The following is a 10351-nucleotide window of genomic DNA, read 5'->3' as shown; positions in this document are numbered from 1 at the left end:
GGGCGTCGCTAAAATAGAAACTTTACCGGCACTTATTATCCTTTACTAGCGCTTCTTGTGACTGCCGCTAAAAACTGTAAAAACGCTGATAAAAACTCTATGAGCGCCGTTAAAAGTTGCATGAAGCGCCGCGAAAGCATTAAAAGCCAGTAAAACTAATGAGAAACATAGGTTAAACTTAAAACAAACGCCGGTAAAAGCTCTCAGAATTTGAAAAAATGCCGGTAAAAGCTGTAAAAAGCGCCAGTAAAAATTGGAAAAAGCACTGCAAAAGGTTGCCATGAAGCCAATGTTATAAGGAATCTCCCCAATGATTTGATTGCAAGAAATATCCCTAGAAGTCATAACAGTCAATAAAGCATAATAGTGTGGTCATAATAGTCAATGCAGGAAGTCATAATAGAATCAAAGTGGCCATCACATTACATAACACAACCCATAGTGTGGTCACAATAATGGGCGACTCTAAAACATACCAAATTACTAGATGAACTAGAACTAATTTGAGATAGACTTATAAATTATGATTTACATGGAGTACACAGAGTGGAGGAAGTACTCACAGATACTGCAATACTTCATTCCAGTAAATCAACCTCGAAATGTCACCAGTGAGCTGATTCTGAGCAAGATCCCTAAAAAAAATTAAACAGCAAGGGACCCATTAAAATCACTTTGTACACACAAATCCACACCATTGGAAACAAACAATTGTAGTTCAGGTATGTTCTATCAGACAAACCCCCAATGCAAATGTGTAACTGAGAAAACCCAAATGAGAAGGAAAAAACAATTCAATGTTTTCAAGTAGATATTAGAAAGCATAAACCACAAAATAGAACAAACACCTCAAATATAAGTGACAACAACCTTACAGAGTTCTGAGATTTGGCATCTGTGAAAGGGTTGAAGGGATAGGCCTTGTTAACTGATTGTTCTTCAATGTCCTACATAGTAACATCACCATAAATGACCAATCTATCCCTTACAAAGGGGCAAGCAAGATTCGTGAAAATGACCAATCTACCAAATAAAAGAAGACATGATATTAACAATTCCTCAAGCTGTTTGAGCCTACATGTCGAGAACGGAATATCTCCATATAACAAGTTGCCAGATAAATCCCTATAGAAAACAAACCAAAACAGATTTTAGTTAAATCCTCCATTACATTCTCAATCCCATAACTTCAGAATGCAAGTAAATGAGAGAGATTACAGAGATTTCAGCAAGACGCAATTGCTGATCTCATCAAGGATTGACCTGGTCAGCTGATTCCCCTTCAAATCTCTGCACATCAATGCAACCAACATAAGCATTTGAGCTTAAAATGATTTCATCCAAATGCACATTTATCCTGATGCAATAAAGTAAAACATACAGTGCCTATAAGCTCTGTAAATCCCCAATGGCTGGCGAAATCTCCCCGCCGAGATTCAAATTCAAGAAATTCCTTCACAGAAGATTCATGATTGTAACGAATTAGAAGTTGAAATTAGATAAGAAGAAAGAAGACAGAAGAAAAAGAACAGAAGGTATGTGAGTTACAGAGAAACGACGGCGAAAGAGAGATTGTTGCAAGCAAAACCACGCGAGGAGAAATGATCTTCGTTGCCATCAGCATTCCAGTCGAGGAGCACGTTAGCAACATTGCTAAACGACGCCTTGATGGACACGAGTGTTTTCCCTGCGAAACAAAACTCTCATTTCACTTAAAACTGAGGACTGAAACTCCAAATCATTTTTTGCTGAGGGCATTGCTAAAAATAGCAAGGATTTTGCTAAAAATAGCAAGGATTTGATGCATAACATCTCAGCCCTTTGTTTCCTGAGATTGCAAGCTCTTGGAAAAAACCAAGCATCAGAGAATACAGGAAAAGAAGCTTAGCCGCTTAACGCATTTTGAGAAAATGACACAACCAAATGAGCCTGTATCTTAGAAATAACAAGGTTGCAGTTACTTCTTAGGCTTTTACATGTCTTGTTGTATCTTAGAAGATTGCTACTAGTTTTTGTTGGAATATCTTGTCACTTGAGCTGCATTCTTCAATATCGCCACAGGACTGATGCCTTTGAGAAACCATAATCAAGGAAGATTGCTATATCCAAACATAGAGAAACCGTTGGCTTAAGAGACTAGTTACTGAATTACAACTTGAAAATGCAGTACGACCTAACCAATCAAACACAACCAGAAAGGTGGGCCACGTTTCTGGAGAGAGGAAATGAATCCCGGGCATCCCGTTGCCAGTTGTGTCACCCAACCCAAAATGATGACAGCCCTACCAAAAAGCCTATTTATAAAGGTAAAAAGATATACCTCATCTTGTCTCTAAAAAAGCAAAGGGCTCATGTTTGGATCCTCTCTAAATATAATAGTAGCAGTCGACTGATCTACTGAGTTACATCTTTGAGGGGATCCTTTCGGTGAGCCACTTACACCTAATGTGCAGTTGTTCCATTTGACCAGTGAAAATTTCATCCCCTCAACTGACTTCTTTGGAATATCTGCCTCATCCACTTGCTCTTTCTTTTCGGTTCTTCGACTGAAAGTAATCAATGGGTTGCTGAATCTTTTGTGAAGCACATCACTGGACAATAAAGTAGACTTCAATTCAACAGATGAATCATTGTTTCCTGAAGGATGCATCTTCAAGACAGTGGTGTCTAGGCATACAGAACTGCATTTTCTTTGAATAGATGAATCCACACCTCCAGATATTGATATGTTTGCACCATCCATGTCTACTCCTCGAGAACCTGTATTCCCTTCAATCTGTTCAACCTTGCATACTGAGCTAGAATTCATACTTGAAGACAAATCTGTCTTAAACAGAATTTGGCTTCATTTCAACAGGCACATCTGCCTTAATGGGGTGATCTTTTCAATGGACATTGCTGATTGCTCACCAAAGAGTTCTTTTCACAAACCAGGTCTTATTCTCTGCATCTCTCACAGCAATTGAATAAACTGCAAAACATTTTGACCCAATCTTCTCGAAATATGCTCCTACAACCTATAGAAAAATTGTAAGCACTATGATATGAAGCAAAGATACAATGTAAAGATAAATTAAAAGGCTCATATAAGATAGAAATATGAAAGTAAAGAAGTTACTGAAGCTACCATGACCTTAACCATTTTCATCTTTCTCAAGATACCAACACTACGGGCATGTTTCTTTTCCAGTTCGTGGGTCTCTTAATAAAATCCTCATTACCTCTAAGAAAAGGGCATGTTTGTTTAGAGAGAAAACCCTGGAATTTTGTGGAAAATCAATTGATTTCCACTTATGGGACATTTGACCCTTTTGCAGAAGCAGAGAACTGTTGAATCAGTGTCCTTTTCCACAATATTACTCAAAACTCAAAAGTGTGTAAAAACCATTTCCCCAATAAAAACCATAGTATTTCTCAATTGGTGGGAAAATACTATGACCTCTGATGCGATGTTTAAAGTTGTCATTATTGCACTTTGTCTTGGTTCAGGTAGATTTATCCATTCAAGAAGGCAAAACAAACAATGGGAATGGAAAAAAGAAATGCATTTCTGTAGAAATTCACGTTGCTAAAAAAACATTTGAAACGGAAAAGGATTTCCTTCCTTTTTTGATTTAAGGATTTCCGTAAAAAATAAATTAAAAAATTTTTTAAAAAAAGGTACGTAAAACTTGTAGCATTGGTTTCCAAATTTTAAAAAAATAAATTTAAGGACTTGAAAAGGAGCTATTGGTTTTACATCCAAAACTTAATTTCATTGAGATTTAATATTGATTCCAGTGAAGAAACTGGTGTTTTGGATTAAAACCCAAGTGGATTTGAAAGATTCAGACCTACAAACTCATCCTCTAACATTAAAAATACATAAAAGGGTAAATGGAATTGAGTTTCTCTAAGAAAACCTGAGAAAGAAACAAAGGTAAGAAACAAAACAAACGTCACTTCTATAGTGATAATGTGGCCCAGCCCAAGAATCAGGTTGATCCACTGCTCAGATGGGTGACAATTAACAAAAATAATAATAATAATAATAATGCACGGCTCTAAAAAACTGGTGCTTGTTTCCAACATGGGGTCTAGGTACTGAATGGACCAGATCGAAAACATGCACAAACCTACCTGATGGATGAATTGAATCTTGCACTTATGTGTCATGCTGCCACGTGGTGTGTAAACGAGCGTGTGAGCACCTTCTTCTTCTTCTTCTTCTTCTTCTTCTTCTTCTCTCTCTCGCTTTTTTTAAATGCCAAAGTCTAGACCCATTTAGGATCCATTTTGGATTTGGGTCCGGGTCATTGGATCTGATTGCTAATGGGTTGTACTGAGGTTTGTTCTAATTCGCCTAAATCTGACCTGTTTAACACCCTCCAGAGCATCAACAAGTCAGATTGATGCACTGTTCCAACTCCAGAGCATCAACAAGTCATTAACAAGTCGGACTGGATCCAGATCTTGGGGTCCGATTAATAATCAGATTGGATCTAAGTCAAACCTGACGAACCATGCTTTACTTGTTTGCACGTTGGGGTGTGTATGTAATAGTTGGCAGGGGTTGAACGTTGGGTGGAACCTTGCTGACATGTGAGTGGTGTCAATGTGAGCCTCTACCATGGTGAGTTCCAATATCCCATGTAAAAGAGAAAGATGACAACAAAGATGATCTGGGTCGACCCTATGACCCAAATATTGTAACATATCGTCTGCCAAGAAAACCTTGAGACAAAAAAAGATAAACGAACCCATTACTATCACCTGCTTTGCGTCTATAAGCTTCATATGAAATTCATTGCTAGCTCCCTCTTGCAAGGTTCTCAAACAACTAATGTTAAAAAAGGAAAAATAATAATAATAATAATGTGGGGTGGCAGTACAAAACCAAAACAAAATTCATGCAACTATGATAAAACAATTCACCTTGTGTGATTGGATGATCCCATATATGCTGTCAGGTTCATTGATTTGTGTGACTGCTGCAACTAGTAATTCAATGTGGGGTGGCAGCTGGAAAAATTGCATGTAAGTTGGTGAGTCAGATCATGAACTTGAAAAAATCAATCAATATAATTTAACATTGTAAGTCATGAAAAATTTCCCCCGTACTTCGATCAGTCAAAAATTTGATCCCTATAATTTCCCTCACACTTAAAGCATATAAAAGGTCAAGACGTGAAGTAATGTGGAAAAGGGGAAAAGCATAGCAGTTATTTCAATACTAACCATTTCAATATGGGCAAAATCAGGGTCTCCCAATGTCAGGCTGTTAAAATGATCTTCACACCAATGCTCCAATACATAACAGAGGTGAAGTATGGCTTAATGGGGTGATCTTTTCGATGGACATTGCTCACCAAAGAGTTCAAGGCCTTTCACAATTGTGACACATTTGCATTTATTTCGAACATCCTTTTTGATGACAACTTCTTGTTTCTCCTACAACAAACATTGGCATTTCAATAAAGAACAGAAACTAAATGATTGAAAATTGTCATTTAAAGGAGAAAAGAGCTGCTAGCACCTTCAAATCTGACATGGAGGGCATGGGTTGTCAAAATTGAGATTAGAGCTTAATCCTGATTCTGCAAGATCCCTGTCCAAAAGTACTTTCAATTTCACGAGGAAAAAAAAAAAAAAAAAAACTAACAATGGTCACCGTGATAGAAGCATGATTTCACATGAGCCAAAACCATGTCATATAATATTCTTATAATAAGCAGCACCAAAGTCACAAGGGTGGGTATTTGGACTATTAGAACTTATATTAGACCCATTTTTTTGGAAATGTGATGCTTGATGGTTGCCCCGATTCCTTGTTGTGGAATCTTCACAGAAGAAATAAAGGTGGTATATGAGCCAAGTGTTTTTTTAGCATATCATATCCAACCTGGATGCATAGAAAGATTATTAAATTGAACAACAGTTCATGATTCAACTATAGTATAACCACAATGAAATGATAATCATGAAGCAAGTAACAATGTGTAGAACTTTTTTCTTTTCTGAAAACCCATCTCAAATCCAAACTTTTTTTCCCTTCCATGCAACAAACCAATCCATCCCTAACCCACATAAAAAATCTATGCACACAGTTTATGCCTCTGTAACTGCTAACAAATGAGAGTAGCAACCTTTGGCGGAAGTCGTTTGATGAGGAGCAGTGACAACTTGTAGCCCATCTAACAGGTGGAGCCCACTTGAGAGTTTGAAAGGCCTGATTTTTGGTGTAGCACAACTACCCTACATACATGAACGCCACTTCCATCAAATAAAGACAATTGGAAAAAGCAACAAATATAACTATCTACCAGCTGCTTAGTGATTGTGCCCATAACAGATCATTTTGCAAATAAATGGACTGATTATATCCTTTCCCTATATCAAGCACCAAAATTTTCATGTGTGGCATGATGAACTTCTTTAATAGGTTAGGATGTATTGTCGTCTTCTATTCTAGTTGAAAATCTCTGTTTTCTTGTGGAAATTTGTTAATGCAACAGTCCCTTTGGCCACTATTAAAATATATGGGACTGTTTAGCACCACAGCCGTGCATTTGGCCTTTGAGTTAAAAATCCACTCATCAGGCAAGTCACCGCATATGAGAACAACAGGCAGTTCAATATGGCCATTGAGTTATGTCCCATTTGCGTATATCATCACCAACATTATATCTTCTATTGTAGGCAGAAGGATTATTTTACAGCTAAAGTGAACTTCATTTTCTAGAAAAAGTAATATTAGTTTTTTGTCTACAGTAGTGTCCACGTCGACTACACTAGCACATAATTCTTTAGTAAAGTACAGTGTCCTTGTTAGAAGGTATCATATAATGCTCAGACAGATAGTTTCTATGATGCGTTGGGGTTTTCACTTTGTAAAAGTTGGGACCATGATTCAATGATTGAAACTGTAGATATGAATGGTGGCCACGAACCAAAAATGCCCCAGAATGGAAGATTCTAGCCATTGAGTCTTTTTTGGCCTTCTGGGTTGAATGTGGACCATTGCTATATTTTCTTTCTTAACTGTCCATTTGCTGGCCATCAATTGGACTGGATCTTCCAATCTGGGAGCTGTGGTACATCCATGATGGCTCCCATCATGTATCAACACTTTGGATGGTGTTCTCAATTCCATATTTTAATCTCTTTTCCTTTTCTTTTTTTTCTTTTTTTTGCTGATTTTGTGGGGAAATTTATTGCTTCATTAGTTGGAGTTCATTCTATACGAAAGGTTCATTTTTATTAACTAAAAGAGGTAACTCCATGTTTCTAAATAGATCTGTTCTAAAGTGTGTAAGAATTTGGTTGCCACTACCATGAACAATGCTATTATATTGGACCTGAATCTCTGTGTCATTACTTATTGTGCGGACAAATGTTGCTTGTGTTTTAGACGTGGGATTTATATTTTGAAATATTTTCCCCTTCAGTTGGACAGTATGTAGTTAGAATTTATGTGTTGCTTGTCGAGTTGACATTAGTGAGAATTAGTTAATTGTTGAGTTGAACTAAGGTTTAGGACCAGTTATGGTGCAAAGGAAATATGTCTAACTCGCTTTATAATTCTTAGTGTATAGGCTTTAAGGTTTATTTGGTGTATATTTCCTACCATTGATTTAATATAGTGTGCTTTTTTGGACTAAGCACTTCCATGTTTCCAATTGTTTCATTTCTTTATTTTTATTCAGGATAACTTTTGTAAGCTAAACAGGTGGCAGACAGCACAGAATAAAACAGAGGTTGTTTCTGTTTTATCTGAGATACGCCTTTCTATTGGGAAAAATGATAGTGGGACAGGCATTCGAACAGCAAATGTTCCTGCAGTTATAGCGGCCGCTGTAGCAGCTTCAGGAACAAGCTTAAGGGTAGCAGAAGTGTTTTTCCTGGAAGTGCTCTCCACTGGCATGCTTAGCTGATAAGTCCAATTGTGTAGGGGAAATTGCTGGCATGAGAAGGCTGTATGAGAGCATTGGTGGTTTCCAAGCAGTCAATTCACCATTTGGTTTTGGACTGGGTGCTGGCCTCCAAAGCTTGAATGCCGGACCATCTCCTCAGCAACCAAACCTTGAAAGCAATTCATTTGGTGAGATTCATCTTATGAAATGCTAGATGAGCACCCAATGAGTCTTGTTCCTTTTGGTCTACTCCCCCGAGATATTTTCTCCCTAATTCACAAGATCTTGGAGGTACTTCTCATCTGAGTTTATAGCATATGAGCAAGCTGGTTTTCATCGTGTGCTTCATAAAGAGCTGTCTTATCCTCTTAATTTTAGAAAACTGTGACCAGGGAATCAGTTGTTATTTCTGGTGAATGTTTGAGACTTATATTTCAGCAAGCTGGTTTAACTGGTTTTCTTTAAGAAAACTATGGTTACAGAGGATTTTCTCTCTAGCAAAATTTTCCAATTTCAGTTTAATTTCAAGAATTCATTAAATTATATTAATCTCATTAACTGTTTAATTTTATAAGGATGAATTGGAAGCATAGTTCTTGCCTCACAACCCAGGATTTGACTTTTTTTTTGAAGGGGACCAAATTTTAGAGATTTGTTTTTTTGCTGTGATATCTCGTATGAGTTGTGACCTTTGCATTTGATCCTGCCACTATGAATGCTCTTTGCAAATATGGCTGCAGCTTAGAAAATAATGAAGAACCATTGCAAAACCTTCAAATTCACTTGGTGGCCCGTACGATGGTTGGATCAGCTTGTTCTTTTGGGGTGTCCCATGTTTTTTGTGTGTGAAATGCTTCAAATGTAAATGCATATGAGTCTTTGGATGGGGGAAGAGTCTATTGACACTAACATGTTATTCTGTTTTGGGTACAGATTGCTGGTTGTGCAATTGGAAAAAGTCAATACAATCAACTTGAGCAAGGATGAGAAGCTGGCTTTCTGGATCAACTTATACAATGCTCTGACCATGCATGTATGTTTCTCAATTTAGTTCTTATTTATGTGGATTTTAAAGGCAACTCACTATGAAGTATGGTGTGGTTTAGTGCCCCTCCATACAATTCTATAAATAGTTCTCTTTAGAGAATGGTGTGGTTTAGTGCCTGTCCTGTAATTATTAGTTCATATGCATGTGCTTTTGTAGATCTCAGTGGCATAATTGATGTATAAACTGTTTCACAGTTTTCTATGATTGAATTTGCGTTTAATCTAATCATCATTCTCGTTTTCTGGTTTTCTATCATCGCAGCGGTGCTTGTGTCACAGTAGTAATAGATAGCATATTCAATGAAGAGAAAAGACCCAATCCACCTGCATATATTTGGCACATGTATTGATAATCTGAGCCATTCATTCATCTTAAGGTCCGCCAATCGACTATTTACCAATCATCATCCTGATCAGATAATCCTAGCCACTAACTACAGTTTAGTGATTTAATACACTACTTTTTCACACGGTTAGAATTGTGTGGTCAGTGTAATTTTCAGCCTATGATCCATTCACGTTTGTCCACGATAAACCAACAGTTCATTTCATCAAACACATGCCATATATGCAGTAAAATGAAAGGAATGAACTGGATCTTCTTAAAAAATTAAGCAAAAAATAGACCCAAAAATCAAAATGCCAAGAACCCATTTCTCAAGACAGAAAATTCAAAGGACCCATCAAATAAATAAATAAATAAAAGAAGAAGAAGAAGAAGAAGAAGAAGAAATCCTATCCATATATTCCAAAGCATAGATGCGGATCAAATGGTGGGAAAAAAAAAAAAAAAAAAACAGAGCAACGTACCGGTACTCTGTTGACAGCTCCAATGGTTGAGACAGCAGCAGCTATGGCTTCTTGGGCTATGGCTTCCGTGGATTAGGCGATACAGAGAGAGAGAGAGAGAGAGAGAGAGAGAGAGAGAGAGAGAGAGGCGTGTTACGACAAGGAGGGCACGGCCGAGAGATAAGCGTACTTCCTCTTGCGGGCATTCTCGGACTGTGGCGTGTTCCGGCGAGAAGGACAGAAACGGCCGAGAGATCAACGTCTTCAACCAGCAACGGAAATGGAAGCCAGATCAAGAGAGGCCTGAGTGGAAAATGGAGATCGAGAGAAGTTGGAGAGAGAGAGAGAGAGAGAGAGAGAGAGAGAGAGAGGATATTGCAGGGAGGAGAGAAGAGGGGAGATAGGTTTTGGTAGAAAAGAGGTGGGAGAAGAAGAGCCGCAAAGGATTTGGGATAGGCGCGTTTTGGATATTTGGGGATAGGGCGCCGCGCGGGATAAGGCTTTTATTTGGTTTAAAAAAAAAAAAAATAAGGGAGCGGTGGCCCGTTTTGTACACAGGCGGCCACATGAAAACGCCCCTTATTTCATCGACAGTGGCGGTTTGTTGTGGCCGCCTGTGCGAA

At 37.9% G+C, this 10351-nt stretch overlaps 1 long non-coding RNA gene across 5 annotated transcripts; it reads right to left on the bottom strand.

Annotated features, from left to right (window-relative positions):
• Nucleotides 1–407: 407 nt before the first annotated feature.
• Nucleotides 408–6481, bottom strand: LOC131235066 (uncharacterized). Of its 5 annotated transcripts, XR_009165913.1 has the most exons (11): nucleotides 6126–6481; nucleotides 5516–5881; nucleotides 5218–5430; nucleotides 4915–5001; nucleotides 2321–2971; nucleotides 1549–1687; nucleotides 1382–1453; nucleotides 1219–1290; nucleotides 1054–1125; nucleotides 849–947; nucleotides 408–635 (listed from the first exon to the last, which is right to left on the bottom strand). It is a non-coding gene; the product is annotated as an uncharacterized LOC131235066 (long non-coding RNA). The 5 variants fall into 5 exon arrangements; XR_009165914.1 differs by lacking the exons at nucleotides 408–635; nucleotides 849–947; nucleotides 1054–1125; ... (1 more) ...; nucleotides 1382–1453; nucleotides 1549–1687 and having other exon boundaries at nucleotides 1870–3017; XR_009165915.1 differs by lacking the exons at nucleotides 408–635; nucleotides 849–947; nucleotides 1054–1125; ... (1 more) ...; nucleotides 1382–1453; nucleotides 1549–1687 and having other exon boundaries at nucleotides 1870–2993.
• Between the last annotated feature and the right edge of the window lie 3870 nt (nucleotides 6482–10351).

This window comes from Magnolia sinica, chromosome 19, assembly GCF_029962835.1.
Source record: "Magnolia sinica isolate HGM2019 chromosome 19, MsV1, whole genome shotgun sequence".
NCBI classification, from domain to species: domain Eukaryota; kingdom Viridiplantae; phylum Streptophyta; class Magnoliopsida; order Magnoliales; family Magnoliaceae; genus Magnolia; species Magnolia sinica.
Note: the sequence above shows the minus strand (reverse complement) of the source record. Positions and strands in the feature narration are given on the sequence as shown.